Here is a 25,000-nt window from a genome sequence, read left to right as displayed (position 1 = left end):
CCAATAGTGAGACGGGCAATGCTGCAATTTTCTAAGTCGGTGGGGGTTCTCAGTTGCAAAAACCGAGTTACCTCTCTTTTACGCAGCTGGTTATGTGAATTATGCTAAATATGCAGACATATACTTGAAACACTATCTCAAACTTTTGAGTACATTATGCGATAAAAAAATTTAATCACATCAAACATCAGCTAAAACATCAGCTATCCAACGATCTAACGCAGTGACAAATTCAGGTGGTCTAGAACCTGTAGTGATTCAACGAAAGAACAAGTCTTGATGAGAGCAATGAGCAATACAACAATAGAATGCTAAATATTTACACCTTTTTGTCTCCCAGTTTGGAAATCACAATCCGTTTCTAATGAGACCTTTAACGTTCGGGCAGTAACATCAAAGGATATCCAAGGCAAATCCAGTGTGATCCAGTTTTGTGGCATTTCTTTGTAAAGGAGGTAAACAATTATGTCTTTAGCTTCTGTTACGAGAGTAGTTACTATCTGTAAAGCTGCGTAAGCCCAAACCATCGTTTACACCGAATGGTATGAACAGTAAAGATGGAATAACAAATTGTTAAAAACTTCAGGTACGAGTTATGCGCTGATCCTCCATCAGTATTCGATGAATCTGGTTTCAGAAGTAAAGAAATCTTGTATCGTTAAAGTGCTATTATCTGAAGCAAAAGGTTGATCCACCATCACAGAACGAACAGCTGGTGTCATATATGAGGCAGTGAGAAGCAAAGGGATGTTAAGTGGACATTTTCAAGTTTTTAATAAAACGCGTTTAAAGAAAAAAGTCCTAGGTAGGCTTTCATTGATTTTCTTTTCTAAATCATGCTGTATACAAGCAACTACCAGGTCTACTAGTACCACCTCTTGCCTCAAGATAGAGGAGAGGTTCACCAAACATTTGTACTGGTTATCTCCAAATTTTTACTTTTGCTACTTGCATCCCTTTGCATCTCACTGCCTCATATGTAATAGATGGAAGATACCTGCTTGATCATATTTTTGGTAATGATCTGTAAGCTTCAAGGAAATATGCCAGCAATGCAGTGTATAGGTAATTTGTAAGTATGGGAAGGCTAGTGTCATTTTTGATGGGTGCTAAGAAAGCACCACAGAAATATAATCTGCGTCCTATTACAACAGCCAAGCCTTCCGCTCTGGAAGACTTTCTTCGCCTCATATCTTGTGCTTGTTCTGAGGGGTTTATGAATCTTTGAAAAGTCTGTAAGTGGACTGAAGTGCTCAATTATATGCACAAACTGTGTTAGACATAGCTGCAACAATAACGATTTTGCTGAGGATCTAGATTCCAAAAAATATCTTGATAACAAAGACTTTTTGTTACAAGCTTAGGAGAAATCATTTGAAAGCAAAAAACAGTTCAGCGTAATTTTTCTGGCCATTTAATCAAATGTGCACCATTAGAGGGGGTCGGGGGTGGAGGATAATATTTTAGTATATAATTTCGTTTTAGGAGGTGAGCTACTGCTCTTATGGGGTGGACAGTCCTGATTTAATGCATTTTTGATTTGCATGAAATAATACTTCTACTTCAAATAAAAGGGGGGGAGGTGAGGATTTATTTTATTTGGCGGAGGGGGGGCTGTAGCTTTGAGAGGAGGTGCACCATCGATCTTGGAAGATGGACACACTCGATTTCTAACTTTAACTTAGCATAAAATAATGTTTCCATATGAAATGTATGGAGGGGGATTTAGGGGTACTGCTTCGTTTTACGGGGACAGGGGGGCTCTGTAGCATTGGTGGGTTATGTCATCCCTCTTGGGGGTCAAATACCTTTAACGTCATGCTTTTAAATTTAGTAAAACATAATATTCTCAATTTAAATTTACTCTAAAAATTCTGGAAAAATACCCAAAACAGCAATTTTTAAATGCCCCCTAATCCAAAACCCGACGCACAATGGGGTGGGACTTTTTACCTGTTCTTATTGGGAGGGTAATAAACAATTTGCACCAGGTTTAGCTTTTTATTTTTGGATGTTTGGGTCCGACCCCTATTTTTACTGTACTATATGTCAAATGTTCCTCAAAATAGGAATCGATTGAAGAAACATTCAGCGTATGGTAATATTCCGGCTGTTTAAAACTACAAAGGGGGCACCCGGGGTTAACCGGGGATCTCTCGATCTGCAGTCGAATGCTCTACCACTGAGCTATACCCCCACATAAGGAGAGGAAAATTAATATCCTTGTATTCGAACGTATTTCCATAATTTTTACAAATGGGGAAGTCGAAACATTAAACGTTTGAAGATTAATCTGAGTATAGGAAGAATGAACTACATGAAACTCAGTTCGCAGCCAAATCTAGCATATCTGCTCGATTCAAAGCATTTGAAAGAATGTATGCACTAAATGATGTGATAATTCTTTCTCCGACTACATGATCTTCAGAATAAGAATCTGTAAAAAAAAAAAAAAAAAAACATTGTATGATTAAATTCCAGACAGCGACAACCATACAGCAAGCACAAGGGCTTGAACTGGGTACCTCTCGATCCGCAGTTAAACGCTCTACCACTTAACTAAACACACATGCAGTCGAGAAAAAGTAACATTAATGTATTGGAACTTAAATAATGCTCTTTACAAATGAGAAAGCGGGTATATGATTTTTTTTAAGAATGATAAAAGTAAAGGAAACGATCAACATTAAAATGCGTGTGAAGAAGCATTCGTCATTACTGCTCCTTTAAAACCACTTGAAGAAATGTATGTTCTATGTGTTAAGATCCCTCTTTAAAAAATGTCTTTCAATTTTTTACACGATCTTCGTAATAAGAATAGATAAAAATTCATGTAACTGATTGAATTCTAGTTTATCACAAGTACTCAGGGGGCACCCGGGTTGGAACCGGGGACCTCTCGATCTGCAGTCGAATGCTCTACCACTGAGGTATACCCCAACGTAAAACTCTCGAAATAATTTCTTGCTCCTGCTTATAGTCATCGATCTACGATATTTACAAACACGATAGACTTCTTAAGATACATTTGATGAATAATCTAACTAGAGGAATCACGAATTAGTTAAAACTGATTGCGCATAAGAATCCCTTTTTTCTTTTACTTTCAATGCAGTTGAAAGACGCTTAAATTTAAACGTTATGATTTTTCTCTAAAAATACTTTTTTATGTCAAATGTTCCTCGAAAAAGGAATCGATTGAAGAAACATTCAGCGTATGGTAATATTCCAGCTGTTTAAAACTACAAAGGGGGCACCCGGGGTTGAACCGGGGACCACTCGATCTGCAGTCGAATGCTCTACCACTGAGCTATACCCCCACATAATGAGAGGAAAATTAATATCGATGTATTCGAACGTATTCATATGATTTTTACAAATGGGAAAGTCGAAACATTAAACGTTTGAAGATTAATCTGAGTATAGGAAGAGTGAACTACATGAAACTCAGTTCGCAACCAAATCAAGCATCTCTGCTCGATTCAAAGCATTTGAAAGAATGTATGCACTAAATGATGTGATAATTCTTTCTCCGACTACATGATCTTCAGAATAAGAATCTGTAAAAAAAAAAAAAAAAAACATGGTATGATTAAATTCCAGTCAGCGACCACCATGCAGCAAGCACAAGGGCTTGAACTGGGTACCTCTCGATCCGCAGTTAAACGCTCTACCCTTTAACTAAACACACATGCAGTCGAGAAAAAATAACATTAATGTATTGGAACTTAAATAATGCTCTTTACAAATGAGAAAGCGGGTATATGATTTTCTTTAAGAATGATAAAAGTTAAGGAAAAACGATCAACATTAAAATGCGTATGAAGAAGCATTCGTCATCACTGCTCCTTTAAAACCACTTAAAGAAATGTATGTTTTATGTGTTAAGATCCCTCTTTAAAAAATGTCTTTCAATTTTTTACACGTTCTTCGTAATAAGATTAGATAAAAATTCATGTACCTGATTGAATTCTAGTTGATCACAAGTACTCAGGGGGCACCCGGGTTTGAACCGGGGACCTCTCGATCTGCAGTCGAATGCTCTACCACTGAGCTATACCCCCACGTAAAACTCTCGAAATAATTTCTTGCTCCAGCTTATAGTCATCGATCTACGATATTTACAAACACGATAGACTTCTTAAGATACATTTGATGAATAATCTAACTAGAGGAATCACGAATTAGTTAAAACTGATTGCGCATAAGAATCCCTTTTGTCTTTTACTTTCAATGCAGTTGAAAGACGCTTAAATTTCAACGTTGTGATTTTTCTCTAAAAATACTTTATTATTAGTACAGTAAAATTAGGCCAAAAAGTGGCCAAACCCAAACATCCAAAAAAAAAAGGTGAAACCTGTTGCAAATTACTTCTTACCCTTCCAGCAAGAAGGGGTAAAAAGTCCCAGCACTTTGCGCGTCGGGTTTTGGGGGGAAGGGTGGGAGACGAAATAATTCTCTATTTAAATAAAAATAATTTCTATTACTTGAAAAAAATTCTCAAACCTCGCAGAAACCACTCTATAATAGTAAAATAATAAACTGTCACAGAAAAAAATTCTAACTAACAGGGGGTGCACAGGCGGGGGGGGAATGGGGGGGGGGTCATGGAGCAGCTTTGCGTCATTGGAATTTTTAAGGCAGTTTTTTCAAGGGGTATTTCTTTCTTTTTTGAGGGCTTTTATTCTGGATGGATATTCTGTCGCACTTAAGGGGTGCGCCATCGCTTTTTTTTTGGGGGGGGGGACCCTGAATTTACATTCTAAAATCAACTATTGCAGTGAAGTTCACGAAAAAATTTCCCTGATTTAAACTTTTCCGAAGTACAAAATGCCACACAATGATATGGTAATGTCAGAATGATAATTCTAAAAGATCTAAGCGAGCTCAGTAACCAAATTATTTGTGAATGGAGTTATTAAACTGTTTAGAGCGCTGAAAACAAAATTCCTGTGCAGCATAAAAAAAGTCCAAATTGACCAAAGTTTCCCTACTTCTTCTTGATTAACAAACTTCCACTATTCTACAATCTTTTGCCATCAAGTAAGGGGGGACAAACCGAAATTGCCAATAGTGAGACGGGCAATGCTGCAATTTTCTAAGTCGGTGGGGGTTCTCAGTTGCAAAAACCGAGTTACCTCTCTTTTACGCAGCTGGTTATGTGAATTATGCTAAATATGCAGACATATACTTGAAACACTATCTCAAACTTTTGAGTACATTATGCGATAAAAAAATTTAATCACATCAAACATCAGCTAAAACATCAGCTATCCAACGATCTAACGCAGTGACAAATTCAGGTGGTCTAGAACCTGTAGTGATTCAACGAAAGAACAAGTCTTGATGAGAGCAATGAGCAATACAACAATAGAATGCTAAATATTTACACCTTTTTGTCTCCCAGTTTGGAAATCACAATCCGTTTCTAATGAGACCTTTAACGTTCGGGCAGTAACATCAAAGGATATCCAAGGCAAATCCAGTGTGATCCAGTTTTGTGGCATTTCTTTGTAAAGGAGGTAAACAATTATGTCTTTAGCTTCTGTTACGAGAGTAGTTACTATCTGTAAAGCTGCGTAAGCCCAAACCATCGTTTACACCGAATGGTATGAACAGTAAAGATGGAATAACAAATTGTTAAAAACTTCAGGTACGAGTTATGCGCTGATCCTCCATCAGTATTCGATGAATCTGGTTTCAGAAGTAAAGAAATCTTGTATCGTTAAAGTGCTATTATCTGAAGCAAAAGGTTGATCCACCATCACAGAACGAACAGCTGGTGTCATATATGAGGCAGTGAGAAGCAAAGGGATGTTAAGTGGACATTTTCAAGTTTTTAATAAAACGCGTTTAAAGAAAAAAGTCCTAGGTAGGCTTTCATTGATTTTCTTTTCTAAATCATGCTGTATACAAGCAACTACCAGGTCTACTAGTACCACCTCTTGCCTCAAGATAGAGGAGAGGTTCACCAACCATTTGTACTGGTTATCTCCAAATTTTTACTTTTGCTACTTGCATCCCTTTGCATCTCACTGCCTCATATGTAATAGATGGAAGATACCTGCTTGATCATATTTTTGGTAATGATCTGTAAGCTTCAAGGAAATATGCCAGCAATGCAGTGTATAGGTAATTTGTAAGTATGGGAAGGCTAGTGTCATTTTTGATGGGTGCTAAGAAAGCACCACAGAAATATAAGTAGTAGAGAAAGAAGGGTTCTAGCGCGCTTTTAGGGAAATGACCAAATCATCAATTTTCACACAAATTCATTGATTTATGGACCAAAAATGCAAAAAAACATGCAAAAACAGCATAAAACCCTTGAAAATCAACAATTTTTTTTGTCCAAAAACGAGGGAAATGCGTGAAAAAAGCCTCGTTTTTCAACAATTTAATGCTGAAAAACGAGGCTTTTAAAAAAATAATGAAAATTGAAAAACACCATTTACATCTTTGAACAAATCTTAGCTAACAGCTTTAAAATCTGACGCTTATATATCATATTTATAATTTCTTCAGAGAGTTCTAGATTCATCATAACATTACAATCGTCTATTTTATCAATATGTTTAGTAACAAATGGTTTAGATAAATTCTGATATTTAAAAATGTTGTTCCAATCCACAACATCATCAAGTTTTTCGATAGTATGTTCTGATATTTTTTGATATCTGGAGACCAAAGCCATATTTAGTTTTCCAACATTATCCACAAGAAACTTATCGCTTAATATTTGAAACTGAGATACTTTATTCCAATCAAGTTTGTGTGCAAACATTGTTAGAAATCTTTCCGATAACCTTTGATATCGAGAGATAATACTCCAATCAACTAAATCTTCATTTTCCATAATAAATTTTTCTGAAAGTATTTGATACGCACTAATATTAATCCAGTCTACTTTATCTCTAAATTCAAGTATAAAGGGTTCGGACATCTTTTGATATCGAGAGGCTAGCGACCAGTTTAATGCTTCAGAAAACCGTCGCATAAGATCTTCTGATAAAGAATCCTCTTTTGAAACCTTGTCCCAATTGATATCCATTTATTAGTGTTAAAATTTTAATCAGATTTATAAGGATAAGGAATTTTTTCCAACAAATCTAAGCCCATTTGACGAATAGTATAATTGTCTACCTGAAACATATAATTATACATTTTTTTTAGATATTTGGATATTAATCTATCCAATTCTGAATTACAATATTGTTTGTTAAGATGCATTAAATCTTCACATAGACTTGCAAGATCCTGAATTTTATCAGTGGTCTCTAAACATTTTAGATCACCTATAGCCTCCATTTATATACAATCATTTTTTAAAATATAATGATTGATGGTAGATATCTTTTATAATCCAAGGACTCATCTAAAACGTTCCAGGCTTTAGATTCATGTTATTTTGTAGTGTCCTAGAGCTAGAGTATTTATTCCATCTTCTAGTATATGCCTCTTATCATCATCAGGTGACAGAGCTATTTTGTTTACTTGAACTGAATATATTTCATGTTTGTGGCTTCGAATCAGATTCATTGCTCTATATTTCTTTACCTTGTTAAACAAGCAGTCTTTATAATCTTCAAATGAAATTCTGTTCTTTACCACAATTTTCTTTACACCTTTTGATTTTTTAATCACTTTATCTTCTACTTTTAAAGCATACATTTTAGCTCTTAATCCCACAAATTCTGTCATTATCTTACCATTATTTTCGTCTTTCATTTTACCGAGTACCTTTTTATTTACTCTAGGTATGCCATATTCATTATTTTCTTTGTAATCTGATGTATCAAAATGATCAATCATATCTTTCATGTCGCTGTAAAAATCATCAGTCTTGATTTCATAAATATATGAATCAGTATCTTGATACAATAGTTTTAAATTCTTATCATATTTTGGTTTCATAACTTTATAATGAAAATCAAACATCAATTGTTTAGATAAATCTAAAATACTCATGCCAACATAAATTGGTTTGTTAAAATATACTTTGGTTTTATTCATATGAATTGCAGTCAAGTTTTCAGCAAATATAGTCCTATCTTTAAAGTTTGGTTTTGATATTAATTTTTCAGCTTTTTTAGCATTGCAACATAATTTTATATCAACTCTTTTCCTTATATTTTCCATTGTCTTGCCAAATACAGAATTGTTCATAAGCTTATAGAAATCTTTCTCAAAATCATTGGTAGCAATAGTTCTCATATCCGTATTCAAATCTATATATTTCTTTAACCAAGGGGACTGTTTAAACTCTAAAACTCTATGTATCTTTTTTAGTTTCAATCCCATTTCCAAACATTGTTTCAGATTTCGATAATGAATCACATAATTCTTTTTATCATGTAACGTGGTCAAAAGCTTTGATTGACTGGATCCATCTGGAATTCTATTTTCTGGTGCTAACGGTAAATCTGAATGCTTTTTATGTAATTTCTTTGAATATTTCAAATCCACTTCCAATATATATCCAGTATCTGAATCATCTGGAATTTGAGTCACGTCTATATTGATTTTTGACCATTTGAAATCACCATAGGGCAAGTACTGACTCATTGCCCATCCGTATAAATTATTGGCATCTAGATACATTAAATAATTTGATTCTTTATCTTTATTATAATCCTTCATATACTTATTATTTGCTTTGGCGTAACGGTTACAACATTGAGATATACCACCTCTGGTTCCTTTTTCAAGCATTAAAATCATATCATAATCAGTTAATAAATCTAAATTTACCTCAGTTATCTTGAGCATAGCGTCCCAAGCTAGCCCTGGTGCTGTATAGTACCAACAGGGATCTAATTTATATGTTTTGAGGCATACGTCTCTAAAATTTTCAATTATATCCGTTAAAATTAATACATCTGTTTTAACATATAAATCTGAATAATCACCCATATCTCTAATCTTGAAAGCCTTCCAAACATTTTGGGCGTGTTTATAATCTTCATCAGATATATTACTTTCATTCAATTTGCTATAAAATTCTTCTTTGGAAGGCAATTGTGTTTCATTACATTTTTCCCATGTATCCATATAATCATAAGGATAAACACCTTTTCTAATTACTAAATCTATTAAATGTTTTGGAATATATTTAGCAGTCTCTCTATATTGCTCTTTCTTTAAATTTTTAGACAATGATTCAATACTACTGGACATGAATTTGAATGAATCTATAAATCTTAGTTTTAAATTTCCAACTTTTTTACTGAACGAAATGTATTTTTCTTCTGTATTTGGAATAACATCAATATCTTCTTCATCATATCCCAATCCCTTAATAAAAAGATGGGCATCGTATCCAGCTAAATTATGAATAAATACTGGAACAAACTTTGGATTTTGATAACATAAATTACAAGTTTCATGAGCTGGACCTCTATATAAACCGGTCAAATGATCATGATCTCTGACCTTTTTACCTTCCATATTTACTGGATTTTCACCATATTTTTTATAATTATCCCAAGTGATAATGGGCTTATTACAAATATGACATTCATCTGTATTTTGAAAGTGCTCTTCATTTTCAGCAGTCATATTTAATGGTTTAATATCTTTATAAATCTTTTCAATTTCTTTTGTTTCTTTTTTCATCTTTTTACAAAATTTAGCTACTGCATCTGGTCCTCTATATACAACAGGTGCTTTATATTCTCCATGTTCATATTTGATGTAATAACTAAAACTCATGGGTTCATGTTTTTGGTATTTGAGAGTGTAAGATTTTGATTCGTCTGGTTGACAGGTATCTATTTTTCTAGTCAAACATTCAAAATCTGCATATATAACAAATGGTACTCTTAAAGAATTATGATCATTTTTAAAATAAATACTTTCATATTTTCTAGGCATTTCAATCTTTACAGCTTTTTTACCTTTGCAATCAATTTCATGAGTTTTTAATTTTTCTGCTGAATAATAATAAGTTAAACATCTTTCACATGGATAAATTCTTTTTTTATTATTTGATATTTGATTTCTAATCAATCTAGATAAATTTTTAATCCAACAGTAATGACCGTTATCTTTATCTTGAATATAAAATAAATTTACATGTTTTTCTCTTTTATTATCTGTAATTCTTAATGTTACAATTGATTGCTCATATCCATAAACATTTACGGATATATTATTCAATTTTTCAAATTTAGTTATATCTGTTAATGCAACTGGAAATTCTATTCCTTTAAAATTTAGTTCATTTTTAAATTCTCTATATTTTAAAACTCTTTGTGGATCTTTATCTACTGGATGTATAGCAGATAAAATTGACCACATGAAACATTTATTATCTTCATTCTTTACATTTATTATTGCTTTTTTGTTCTTAATTTTATCTGGTAATTCAATATAGGATGAGCCTCTAAGTGGATTATATTTATTAATTCTGAGCTCTAAATTATTAATTTTACTTAGGACCCATCCTGATCCTCTTGCTTGAAAATCATCCATTTCCATTAATAATTTATCAATAGTTTCATCATAAAATGTATTTAAATCGGATGATTTTAATAGCACTTTATTTTGAGTTTTGAATGAAAATTCTTGATATTGATTCTCTCTTTTATATGTACAAAACAATTTAAAATTCACTTTTAATCCCATTTTATTTACAAATTCTTTTATCTTTGTAATGATTACATTTCTTAAATCTTCTAAAAATTCTACAGGTAATATAAAGTTTTTTACATTTTTCAATGAATAAGTTTTTAATCTTGATTCATATGCAGTCTCGATTTCTTGAATACCTTCTTCATTAAATAATGCATTTTTATGTTTTTGTGACTCTAAATGAGTCTTTTTATATGATTCTTTAAAATAAACACCACAAACATCACATTTAATCTGTGGCTTTCTTTTCTGTTTAGGCTTTGAAAACAAATCGTTATCAAAACCACGAAATTCTCTTCGAAACTTACGCCTCTGAACCCTATCAATGATGTGACTGATAAGGTCCGCTTTCTTTAGTTTCGAATACTTATCGATATTTTTTTCTTTACAGTACTGACGTAACTGTTTAACAGTCTGAGCATTTAAGAGTCGCTCCATTTATAGGGAAAAAAATTACAACGTGACAGAGTCACTATTTATAGGCAGGCAAATTTATAAACAGATTTCCATAAGACGTTTATGAAGATTAGACCTTAAATGTCTTTTATAATGAGTGACAGTGTATTGTCTTCCACAGTCACAAACCCTTTTTTCATATTTTCTTTTGGAATCACAATCTTTACAATAACTGCTTAGATGATTTCCTCTTTTGTAAAAAAAATCTTGAGATAATGAAAGTTTGCAAATAGTGCATGTTTTCTGGTTCTCCATTTATATAAAAGTAATTTATTAAATACATTTCTTTAATAGAATATTTTAGTATATATAGTTTTTGGTTGATTTTCAGGTAGCGTTGTTTTGACGCTACTTGAAAATACAGAAAATTTTAAAATATCTTCCTTATCTACATATCTTTTTATTGCATCTCTAGGTCTTTCATATTCTAAAATTTTTGCTATATTATTTCCTTTAAACCAAGGATTATTATCTTCATCAAGTATAATGGAAACATCTTTATCATTAAAATTCAATTTATTATTTTTAATATCTATAATGTTATCCATTATAATTTATTGGAAATCATTTTATTAAACGTATATTTAGTTATTCACATTTTTTTAATATTTTAGATAAATATAGTTTTGATATCTATTTTCTCAGACGGACCAGTTTGGTCCGTCATACTTTTATAACTAAAGTAGTATTAAGCATTATTTCTATTTCGCCAAATCTCTTCAGGATAACCAAAATAGAGTAATGTTGGACCTCTTTCAACAATATGATTATTAATCAAAAACTTTTCATTTTCTAATGATTCGAAGTACTTTAAAAACTTGTCCCATTTTTCTTTATAATCCTTTTTACATTTAATTTTATTTTTAATTGAATAGTATTTACAAATTCTTTTTACAAAATAATTATAATTGATATATTTTTCAAAACAATAAAAATCAATCAAATGATGGAACATGTATTGAACTTTTAATCCTAAAGATGGGAAATGTTTTTGAAAGTATTTCAATCGATTCAACATTTTTTCTCTATAATTATTTTTAATCACTGGTTCATAATTTTCCGGATCTGAATCAATTGATGATTCAATATCTGAATAGTCAACACTTTCAGCCTCAATAATTCCATCCATTTATTAAAAATACAAGTTTATAAAGATAAAAAAATTGGCATTCTTGGAGGGAGAGAATTATCACCCCCCAAAAAAGAATAAAATAAGGAAGATTTTAAAGTTTTTTAAGATCAAAATCGGAAATAATCAAAAGGAAAATTTAAAATAAAAATACACGCAATTCCTTATCAACTCTTTTTATATGCTTCATTTTTAAAGCCTCTCTGAGTCTATAATGCCATACATCTAAAGCGTCTTCATTACCCCATTCATCACCTTCAGGATAAATATCTACAAATATAATCTTTTTAAAGTAATGTAATTTAATTACTTTTCTTAGTTGATTTTCAATAATTCTCATATTATCAAATGTATCCAACTTAAAATCATCTCTAGCACTAAATACTATATTGTGATGATTCTTTTTTCTCAAATGGTCATATTCTAATTCAATTCTATAATTAAATAAATTTATATTTGAATTTAAAACCTTACTTATATTTTTCTCAAACATTTATTTATACACAAATTCTAAGAGAGAGATAGAATAGGTCCATCTACCCAAGAATTGAAACTCTCTGGATAACCAAGCCATTTCACTAGATATCTATTTCCCTTCTTTTTAATAATCTTTTCAATTGTATATACATCATCTTGTTTATCATAAAGAACCAATTCTTTTTCATATAGTGTTCCTTTTATAGGTTCATTATTCAAATCTTTAACTTCATAAGTAATTGGATCAGTCTTTAAAACTTTTGAAATAATAAAAGTTTCTTCAGTAAAAGTAGGTAAATATCCTTTTCTAAATGGTTTTTTATATATTGAAATTCTAACTCTATCATTTATATTAAATTTAGGTTTTGGTATATGTTTTGGCTTATAAAGATTTTTGAATACTATGGATTCATTGTCTTCATCACTTGCTTCAACAGGTGTCATTTTAATAGATCTATGAAAAGAATTGTTATAATTTTTTACAAGTTTTGGTAATACTTCAATCCATCTTCTTGTGTTATTTGCTGTAAAATACTTCCACATTTTTGTTTTCAAAGTTCGATTCCATCTTTCAATTATAGAACACTTTATTTCTATGTTTTCCGTTGCAAACCAATTTATATTATTGTCTTCAAATAACTTTTGAGTTTTAGAAGATAAAAATTCTGTACCTAAATCACTTTGAATCTTTTCTGGAATTCTTTCTTTAAATATAGTTTTGAATGCTTCCGTTATTAAATCACCAGTTTTTCTTTTGATTGGTACAGCCCAAGCATATTTACTAAATATATCAATAACTGAAAGAATATAATTCGTATTATCATTATATTTTTTAAATTTTTGCAAATCAATTAAATCTACTTGCCATTGGTCGTCAATATGAGATACAAATATTCTTCTTCTTTTAAATTTTCTAACAATTGGTTTATGTTTGGTATATTCATCTTGTTTGTGTAAAAATTCTCTAATTTCATCTTTTGGAATTTTAGTTTTACGATTCAATTCATTTATACCACAGTAACCAGTCTCTGGATCATAATACACTTTTGTTAGGGTGAGTGACTTACTCACCCTGTCTTCTTTAAAAAACGATTCTTTTTAGAACCACAAACTGTACATGTTCCTTTCATAATGGGTTTATTATTCTTTGTAACTGATTCTTCTGCATTATCTGTTTCTGTTTCTTTTTTACATTTTAAACAATAAATCATAAATTTAGTTCCTAAACCAAAAGTTTTCTTTGCTTTGATTATTGGTTTTATTAAAGCTCTTGCTTGTTTTTCACCTAAAGGATAAATACCATTAGTTGGATTTTCAATACTATCTATATCATTTAAAAGTTCTTGATCTGCTACATGTCTTTGTTTCGTATCTTTTGTTTTACTATATGCAATATCATGTTTTTTACATGCTTTATCTACTCTATTTATTCCAGGATCACCTCTTTTTAATCTCTTTTCTAATTTTGTAAATGGACCACAGTATTGATATCCAGGTACATGCATTTCAGGTGGATTTAATTTATCTTGTACCCATCCTACCAAATCACCTCCCTTTGTTTTCTTACCCATTTATTTACATGAAATTCAACCTAGCTGGTTTTTAAGGGGGGGGGGGACGTTTTATACCCCCCCCTTACGGGGGGGGGGGCGTTTCACCCCCCCGTCAACGTAAGTGAAATAACTTGATTCAAAGTTAAATCTACGGTTTAAAGGTGAATATAAACATCTAATATGTGTTCATATATCTGATGAAGAATTTGAAAGAGTCAGTCCAACGCTTCTAAATAACTTAAATCATAAGGGGGTGATTCACCCCCCTTAGAATCATACAGACTGATCCAAAATATTGATGCTTTAATTAGGAATATATATAATTAATTAGGAAGATTTTATGGGGTAGCTGGTAGCGACCCCTTGAAAATTATATTTAATAATGATTTTAAAGGGCTCTTCAATGTTGAAGGATGGACGCCGTGAAACACGGCTACTGATTTTAATGGGTATCTAGCAGAGACCCTTTGAAAACATGACCCCCTGAAACGGGGGGTCTTATTTATATCCATTCAGACACATTTTTTTCATATGTTTTTCTAATGGAAAATACTTTAAATCTTTTATAAATTCTTGTTCTCTTACAAGTATATCTGATTCAGATATTACTCCAGCCTTTAATGAATTTAACATACTTTTATAAAATTTGTAAGCTTGTTTATACTCTTCTTTTCGTTCTGAAATCTTTAAAGATTTATCAATAATTTCAATAACACCAGCGCCAATACTTAATGCAGCAAGAGGCATAAATGCGAAGGCTGATAGGCCCGATGCACTAAATAAAAACTTGCTCACTGATAAGGATAAGCTGATATCATTATAAAATTTGTAACTCTTTCTATATACATATAACCACTTTTCTAATTTTTCTTCCATTTATATAGGGTTAAAATTCCTTCTATATCTTTGATCGCTTTTCAAGTCTAATACTAGAAAATCATATTTCTTTTGAACCGCTTTGTGATAAATTTTCTTAAATTCATTTGCATCAATTGAGCCATCTATATCCCTAATTATACTCATTATATCTCTATTTTGAAGCTTGAAAAATATAAAGTATTCACAGTTTTTTCTTATATCAATTGGTGTACTATAATAGGATTGGGATATGTAAATAATTGAAGCGTTTTTCTTTCTTGCTCTAAAAAAGAATTCTAATATTTTAGTTTGATCTTTATCAGTTATACAGTCATCAAATACTACTAAATTTCTCATATTTTTATCTAAAGAATCAACATCAATCATATCATCTTGATTTGAAACAAATAACGTTTCTTTTTTAAATTTATTGTACATCTGTTTAATTTTCTCTCTTTCTTTCTTTTTACACACATCCAATAAATCCTCTAGTTCAACATCATCGAATTGTGTATAGTCTCTTTGTAGCTTTTCATATTTTGGTTCAAAAATATCTTTAGCACATATATACAACGCATCAAAGTTTAATAAATCATATATCAAATTTAGTAATAAATTTGTCTTTCCACTACCTGACCCCGCAGCTATTAACATTCGAAATGGATGTATGGGTAGTAGTGGATTTTGGTCTGGATCTATAGCCTCTTCTGGCTGTGTATAGTCTTTAATTTTAATCATTTATTTACTTCAAATATTTTATTTTACTTAGTAAAACTTTTATTTTACTTAGTAAAACTTTTATTTTACTTAGTTAATATTTTATTTTACTTAGTAAAAATTTTATTTTACTTAGTTAATATTTTATTTTACTTAGTAAAAATTTTATTTTACTTAGTAAAAATTTTATTTTACTTAGTAAAAAAATGCCATTTCAAAGTTATACTTACTATGAAAATGAATAAAACGTTCTTAAAATAATCGAACCAAAAACAACTTTGCAAAGTATATTTAAAGTATCGGAAGATTTTTCAAAAATCAATAGTAATTGTAGTAAATATGAGCTTTATTTTAATAAAACACCTTGTTTTTAGCATGTTTAAAAAATGCGATTTCAAAGTTATAATCACTATAAAAATGAACAACTGTTCTTAAAAAGCCATCGATCTTATCACACGCATGATAAAACCAACTCGCATTGAAGAGGTGAAAATATTTTCTTCAACCGATTCTTCCCGTTTCATGGTCGAAAGTTCCACGCAGTGGGAATTTTAACATAAAATGGGAAGCTTCCCACTTCGCGGGGCGTTATCACAAAACGAGACGGATCCATTCCCCGGGAAACAGTCTGTTGACGTCAATCGTATGATTTTATCTCGTCGGACCAGATAGTTGCAACAAGAAGTGAAATAGATATCAGTTAGTATAAAAAGTCTCGTAAAATTAATGGGTTAAGGTTATTATCATGGAACAGGCAACAACATCTGGTATCTATCCTTTTACAGCAAACAAAACAGATGATTGCAAACAGATTGACTCTAAAAGTGTTTTTACAAAAATGATGCTGCAGATATGCAAGGAATCTACAGGTTCTATTAATACAATAGAAAGGCAATTGTTGAATTTTAAAATTAAAAGAAGAACTGCTTTGGAAAACAGAAGAAATTTAAAGAAGAAACTCAAAAAAATTACTAATGATATCCTCTCTAATGAAGATATAATTGATAACTGTTCACTTAGAATTATTGAATTAGAAAAAACTTTACGAACTGCTGAACTGAAACAATTAAATGATGATGTAAAGGATATGGACCTGTTATAATAACCTCCCCTGTTGCCAAGGTTAGAGGTGAATCTTCCCCCCTCAAAAAAAAAAATTGAAAAATACATGCAACTAAAAAAGGCAAAAAAAAATCTACAAAAGAAAAAAAAGGGTGTCCATGCACCCGATAATGCAGCCAAAGCAGGTCTCAAGCCCTGTTGAAAAATGCAGAGAGTCGGGTGGGTAAGTGAAACATATTTGTTTTAAAGATTAAAAATAAAAGAAGATAAGAAATTATATAAAATCAATTTTTTCTACGTGAATATATGGCTTTAATCTATTTGAATCACCATCAGGACTAATAAATAATTTTATATAACTGTTTCTAGTTCCGCTAGCAAAAATGACTGCTGACTCAACATTTACTGTTAAAGGTCTACGAAGGACAACATCGTTTCCAATATCTAATTTAATTAAAGGATTTCCAAAAGAATATTCAGAAGACAAAAATATCGTTATTTTCATATCCATAGTTTGCATCAGTTTCAAATTTGTATCTATTAATTTAGAGCTCATTTGATTAAATTTGACTTCCTTGAATCCACCAGTTTTATATTCAAAATATCTTTCTCGAATAGTAGCATAAAAATTTTGAGAATCGACATATTCTTTTGTGGCTGCATCCTTATTAATTATAGGATGACCAATCATTGAAAGTCGTGCATTTTCAAAATTATAGACACCGTGTTTCATTAAAGAGGGAACATATAAACCATCATTATCTCTAGTTGGTAAATTACCCTCCTTTTTATCATTAATTTTGACTTTATAATCTAAATAATTTTTAGTAACAGCATCAGTTTTATCAACGGGATTTGAAAGATTGGTTATTTTAATTCTATTAGCATTATAAACACCATTTTTTAAAGACAAAGCATTAGATTCTAAATATTCTTTAGTTACGACATCGTTATTATTTTCAGGATTTGACACGTTAGTAATCAATTTATTTTTAGCATTAAACTTATCATTTTCTAGTACAATTGCATTATTTTCAAAATATTGTTTGTTCACTACATTCTTTGATGATTTAGGATCTTCAACGTTTCCAATTATTTTTCCTTTAGCATTGAAACTTCCTGCACTAGTCTGGATTAAACTTTTACTTTCTAAATCATTTATCTGTGTATCCACATAACCCATAGTAGCAGAATCAGATAAATTTATAGGATTTTCAATATTTTCAATTCTTTTATTTCTTGCATCAAAGGTATCATTTTTAGAAAGAATTAAACTGTTTTCCGATAATAAAACCAATTTAGATTTTAATTCATTTTGTAGTAAATCTACATATGATTTTGTTGTTGAATCCATTGGATCTGAAGGGTCATTTAAATTCTTTAACTTCTTTTTTTCCATATCATAATTACCATCATTTGTTAATTTAAAACCATTACCTGGAGGGCCAGGTGGTCCTTCGTTATTTTCATTTATATCTGTTCCAAAGGGATACCAAATCATTTATTTACTGTAAAGTTGGAAGTGTTTTAAATTTTCGATTGTACATGTTCATAATTCCTGATCTCTTTTCAACTAAAATGAAGTAAAATTTATAAGCTTTTCCTGGATCATTTCTCAAATACCATGTAAATTCTACGTTTAAATTGCTAACATTTATAAAAGATGGGTGGTTGGATACATCAAAATGAATGATTGGATACAGCTTACGATATTCATCAAAACTAACTAAACAACCACTTTCACTATTAATAGTATTCAATCCTGCAGCTAAGAAATCTGAATAATATCTTGAATAATTTAATTCACCTTCTTTAAAACTTGCAGAATAATCTTGAATGGGATACATTTCATTGTTGATTCTAATCCAACATCGAGTTAAATCTAAATTGTCAAATATCATATTGTTCTTAGATTGACTATTTTCTCTTTCAACATACTGTGGAATAACAAATATACTAACCAATTCATCTGTAGAGGATTTTACATGAATAGTACCATTCGATCCAGTAAATGTGTTTGATTCTCTAAGTCTTGGAGCACACCAGTTTATATTGATATCAGTAGATGGGTTTAGTGATAATTTTAGATAATTAGCTTGTGCTTCAGGATTTAATTTTACATGAGGTAACCACATACTAATATTGGAAATTTTAACTTGATAATTTGGATTAGCAACGTCAGTATATAACATATTATTATTAAATTCATTTCTCATAAATTCAAATTTTACATCAATACTTGACATAATTTTCCTATAATCATTAAAAAATCCAAATAAATGCTTAATTGGTATCCATATCTTTACTACACTACTATTTTTTGTTAAATTATATCTTTGCTCAAATCCTTTATTATATTTTTCGTTTAATTTAATCTTCTTGATTAAAGTGTCCATTTTTTCACCATCAGCCTGAGCACCTTCAAATTTTAAAAATTGTCTGTCTGCGTAATCAGAAGTATCTTTGAAATAAAACATGTTGGTTGCTTCTGAAGTGGAGTAATCATTCGTAAAATTGATTAATCCATTAATATGATGAACAAGAGAAGGTTTTTGAATTTCTTCTACAGCTATTGATCCTATATAGAGCGTTGCTCTTGAAAATAAATTACCTGTATTTACTAATGTAACGTTATCTTCACCAACTGGATCACCATTTGATTTTGTAATTTTTACATCTGCACATACATATCCACTCGAAAACAGAATGTTATCATTCACATCTTTAATGGTAAATGAATACAGTGCAGAGTCACTTTGATTGACAATTACACCATCTTCTTTGTGTTCTTTATATACAAAACTTTCAATTTCATTTTCATAGTATTTTGGTACCGTCGTTATATCCCAAATCTTTTCCATTTATTTAGTTTAAAATTTCTTTAGTCCTGATCCTAAAATTTGTCGCATTTTATCTCTAATGAATGTTTTTGCTTTATTTTCAATTAATGGAAGCGCCGCACTTGTTAGCACATTTAAGCTTCTTTTACCAATAGTTTTGACGGCATCAGTAAAAATATTTCCTCCATGATATTTTTTACCTCTCGAATACAGTCTATGCTTATTGTAATGCATTTATTTAATCTAAAATTAAACGGTATACAACTCTCTGGTTATTCAAATTTATGATATTATTGTCTTGATCTGTTATATACATCCTTATTCTATAAATGTGATCACTTCTATTTACATCTGCATATATTGGATTTATTTCGTCCACTTTTATTAGACTTCCGGGGGGATTATGAGGTGTAAAAGAATAGATTATGTCACTAAAATTATCATTATATAGTGCCCCTTCAATGATATTACAATGAATATGGATATCATCAATTCCTCTTGAAATGTTTGCTATATATTTACCTGTTTGCTCTTTTTCAGAGTACAATTTGCTTTCAAATCCTAAAATTTTACGCAACTCAGAGTCTCTAAAATCAACAGTATAACCAGGTTTTAATTTCATAACGATTCTTGTTGTTGCAAAATTTATTCCAAATTGAATAGGTGGATCAACATTAAAGTGCTTTACTATAAAATTATTCAAGTCCTTAACAGTATAATTGCCGTTATCAAATTTAAGTTGATGATGAGTGTTTTGAAAAGTATATTTCAATATATTATTTGTCTCATCTATATTGTGCCAAGACACCCACATAGACATAGATTTAAAGCCTATTTTCGCATTTTTTACAGGAATAGGATTTCGGAATTCAACAGTAAAATCTTCTGATTTTTCAGCATCTTTCGAATCTAAGAGTAGTAACTTCATTTATTAAGTACTAAATTTTCATTATAGTCACTAGGTGATTGTGTAAAAGAATACAACACATCAGCTGGTGATTTACCTTTATTTCTTTCTGCAATATATTTCATACAATAATAACCACATTTCATTGAGCTTGGTTTTTGCAAAAATTTGAATTGTATCGAATTTCTTTTCCTGATGTTTTTAAATATTTAACAATTTCATTTGGTATTTTTAATGATTTGATTTGAATGTTTCCTAATTTATATTCACCAAATGGATCAAAATATTCGATAAAATTGTATTTAGGATCATTATAATAACAAACCCAATGTGTTCCATTACCTGTTGAAATATCATGATTAATAATTCCGTTTTCAAATTTTTGCACCTTTTTTGGCAGCAAATCTATTGTGTATACATCTCTAAAACCCTTTTCATTTTTCATATTTTTTAGAATCATTTCGTTGGAAATTCCCAATTTTGAACTACGCCCTTTCCAGTTTTCGTTTTTTTTAAACAACCGGATCCAGCCACCTTATCTAACACTTTTTTAGCACCCCAACCTGCCACACCACTAAGTGTTCCTGTTCCTAAGGCAGCTAATATTGGTAAAAGAAACGGTAGGAACCCACCCAGTTTCTTAAGTTGAGTCTTACTTATTGTAATTCTTTTTCCGTCTTGCAAATGCTTTATCTGTGTTTTGGTTAGATAAATATCATGATTAGGCTGCTTCGTTTTATCAATCTGTAGTGTCAATTCTTTTTGATTTTTTAATGCTGTTTTAAGTTTATTTTTCTGAGACTCGCTCAAATACACTTGTGTCTTGATATAATTACTCATTTATTTGTATAAAAATTTATTATAATACTCTTTCACCTCTTCGTTAGTAAGGTCACCATCTTTTAACAATAAATCTAGTATGCTAACAATTTTGTTGTACATTTTTTTATTCTTGGATCCGCTTATCAATTTATTTGTCAACACTTCTAATTCAGAAATTAATCCTGATCCAGTTACTTTAAAGAGCTCTGTAACGTTAAGCGCTTTCAATTTTTCTTTATAATTTCTAATCTTTGATAAATCGTCATTTAATTCAGATTTTGTGTAACCTGTATCGATGCCTCTTGAAATTTGGCCTTTTAAATTTCCTAATCGTTTACTAAGATTTTCAGTTGTTTCTAGAACCTTTTGAATTTCATCTGGTTTATTAAATATTTGAGATGGTAATGGAAGTTTATATTTTTTTAGAAATTTAGTGTCCAAATCAACGTCAGGATCAATTGTATATGATTTCTTTTTAATATTTTCATCCGATTCATCCGATTTAAATTTAGGATCTAGAATCCATTATTGCAGTGGGGGTAGAGACTTGAAAAGACGGTAGTTGATAGCAGACAATTCATGGAGTGCATCATTAATTGCTTTGTAATTTGTTTTCAATTGTTCTTCATTTGTTTTCAATTGAGTGGTTACTGGTTTGTGGAATTCAGTAATTGATTTTTGATATCCAGCTTCTTCCCATTCTTGGTCGACATTTTTTTCTTTTACTTGTTTATTTAACTTGGCAAGTCTCACTAAATCTTTAATTCTATCCATTTATTTATGATGAAATTCCGTTTATAAAAATGTTTACCCATAAATGGATACCTTGAAACAGTTCAATTGTGTCGGAACACTTTCTTAGCTTCCAACTTTAAAGATTAAAGATATGAAGCAAGATTATGAATATCCAGTACTTAATATCAAAACACTCAACACGAAATATGGTAATAAATTTGTTGTGGAATTAATTGATGAGGAATGGAATGAATTTCAAATCTTTTTACCAGATCGATTTAGCAAGAAATTTAACGATAAAGATCTAAAAGCATTAAAAGGAATTAAAGAATTGAAGCTTACTTATAAGGGAACAAGGAAGTGTAAAGAAACAAATGACGCCTATATACTTGAATTTACCATTTAAATCTTCAATTTTCATTCTTTTTTTAAAAGCCTCGTTTTTCAGCATTAAATTGTTGAAAAACGAGGCTTTTTTTCACGCATTTCCCTCGTTTTTGGACAAAAAAAATTGTTGATTTTCAAGGGTTTTATGCTGTTTTTGCATGTTTTTTTGCATTTTTAGTCCATAAATCAATGAATTTGTGTGAAAATTGATGATTTGGTCATTTCCCTAAAGCGCGCTAGAACCCTTCTTTCTCTACTACTAATGACTTTCAAGAATGCGTAAGAGCAATAAAAAATAACTCTATAATAGTTGTATAAATTCTAAATAAACTATCATCGGAATTCTATCAAATGCATATTAACAAGAAAAATACATTTGTATATTAACATGTACAAAGATATTCAACAACACTTACATATGACCAGCGGTGCTAAATGCATCTGGATACAGCTAATCCAATAGGCTTTATTTTAAATTGATAACACGAGATCCTTAAACTATTCTCACTGCTAAAGACCACAATATGACTAACAAATAGAATTAATTGTTCAAAGTATTGAGCAAAATATTAAAACCGCAAAAATATTCTAATACTGACTCAGTAAAACCCACATCAAATTGCCAGGGCGATCAAAACACATCTACCAGTCCAAAAATGGCATGAACATTTTTCCAAACCTATAAAGCTCAAAGGCGTATAAACAATTTCGACATACGAGTATATTACTCTCCAGACATGAAATAGCAAGCTATCTATTTTGTCTACAGCATCTGAGTTGTTATTCTAAATATGCTTTTAATTACCAAAATGTAACAGTGCGATTAATAAGCTCTATCAATAAGTGTGTTTATCATGACTTGAAGACTAATCGGAGCAAAGTACAGCACAGCGGCAACCCTAGAAATGGAAAAATTCCGTTTTCGTCGGGATGTGTACGTTTTTGTAAGGAAAAAATACATTTTGAAGCATTACAGAAATATTCTGTTAAAGTCAGTCAGAAAACTAACTGAATTTTCAGTTTTTTTTAAACAGTGTACAGTAATTTCTGGAAGGAACGCCGCGCCGCGGCGTTTGTGTGTTTAAAAGTTAAATTTCGTAAGTGACTTTTTTGCCGTTGCGGCGTTTTTGATCGACTTTTCTTTTTATCGCCCTGACTTCAGTCCTACTGTATTAACGAAACTATGAAAAAATAGATACTGGCACATTCTGATGCAGTTATATATTATTTACCCATCAGTTAGAAGCTTTAATTAAAGTAAACGGCCGACTGTTCAAAAAATGCGGGAAAAGCCGAATTTCCTACTCGCCAATTTTTTGTATGATTACAAGTGAAATGGAGCTCTGTTTAAACAGAAAGGCAATGTAAACCTTAAAAGGAACATAAGGAAGCAAAAAATGAAAAACTTGTACAATGTACATATTTTATTGATGTTAGTACAAAATAAAAGCGACAGGTAACAGAAATTCGCAAAAACGGACCACTTCAAAAATAATTGCGGAAACTTTTTTGTACATAAATATGATTATTGTTCATTCTAAATCATAAACATGATTATAAAATGAATAAAATTTCATTTTCTTTCCTTGCAAAGAGTGTATTTGCAAAAAAAAAAGCGGCAAAACCTGAATGGACAAAACGTTTGATTTTTGGAGAAAAATCGGAAATCAATTTAAATGCAATATTTTGTTTTTATTTCTTCACATTTTTACAAATTGGGGGATAAAGCTACAAACTAATATGTATTTTTTTTTTCTTTTTAATGGGTATTTTCTACTCTGATTGCAGCAATGCGACATTTCTGAACATTTAAAATTTTTTTGACAGACTCTTACTCTTTTCGGGGTACGGCAACTATAACGATGCGGCGTATCTACTGTAAGTTATTGTACTTAGTGCGCCTGATCAAAGGGACGGGGAGAAAAAGATATATGCAGGCATTGATGCCAGGTGCTCCCCCCTCACTCTCAATTTCGTGAACAATTTCCGAATGAATATTTTTGTTGTATGGTGAGGACTGAGATAAACTACATGCCTTCCCTTTTATGCACAGAGAAACATTAGTAACTGATTTTTGTCTTTAATTAAAATGTTATGTTTACCATGCATGGATGTTTCCTTTTATTTTCGTGACAAAAATTTTGGAACAAGAAAGAGATAAAAATCATCAAATCATTAAAACAATATTCGTTTTTATTGCTTGATTAAAATTAAAGCTGGGTCATCACTTGGATCCCCCCCCCCCCCGGAGGTGGCTAGCGAAGGATGAAAACTGAATGCAAATTTTATCCTCAAACAACAAAAACCGTACCAACTTGTATAGCTAAGCATTAATTTTCCAAAGCCAGGGAGGGGAGAAATTGACCCCCATAAATGACGTGCCTGAAATAAAAATGTATGTTGAATGCTAAAAATACATAACATTGTA

At 30.8% G+C, this 25,000-nt stretch overlaps 4 non-coding genes across 4 annotated transcripts; all 4 read right to left on the bottom strand.

The window, feature by feature from the left end:
• Positions 1-2,126: 2,126 nt before the first annotated feature.
• Trnac-gca (transfer RNA cysteine (anticodon GCA)) lies at positions 2,127-2,197 on the bottom strand. The gene has a single exon. It is a non-coding gene; the product is annotated as a tRNA-Cys (tRNA).
• Positions 2,198-2,868: 671 nt separating this feature from the next.
• On the bottom strand, positions 2,869-2,940 carry Trnac-gca (transfer RNA cysteine (anticodon GCA)). Its single transcript has one exon. It is a non-coding gene; the product is annotated as a tRNA-Cys (tRNA).
• Positions 2,941-3,248: 308 nt separating this feature from the next.
• On the bottom strand, positions 3,249-3,320 carry Trnac-gca (transfer RNA cysteine (anticodon GCA)). Its single transcript has one exon. It is a non-coding gene; the product is annotated as a tRNA-Cys (tRNA).
• A 672-nt stretch (positions 3,321-3,992) lies between these two features.
• On the bottom strand, positions 3,993-4,064 carry Trnac-gca (transfer RNA cysteine (anticodon GCA)). The gene has a single exon. It is a non-coding gene; the product is annotated as a tRNA-Cys (tRNA).
• Between the last annotated feature and the right edge of the window lie 20,936 nt (positions 4,065-25,000).

This window comes from Uloborus diversus, chromosome 6, assembly GCF_026930045.1.
Source record: "Uloborus diversus isolate 005 chromosome 6, Udiv.v.3.1, whole genome shotgun sequence".
Taxonomy (NCBI): domain Eukaryota; kingdom Metazoa; phylum Arthropoda; class Arachnida; order Araneae; family Uloboridae; genus Uloborus; species Uloborus diversus.
The sequence above is the reverse complement of the archived record's forward strand: the minus strand, read 5'-3'. Positions and strand labels throughout refer to the sequence as shown.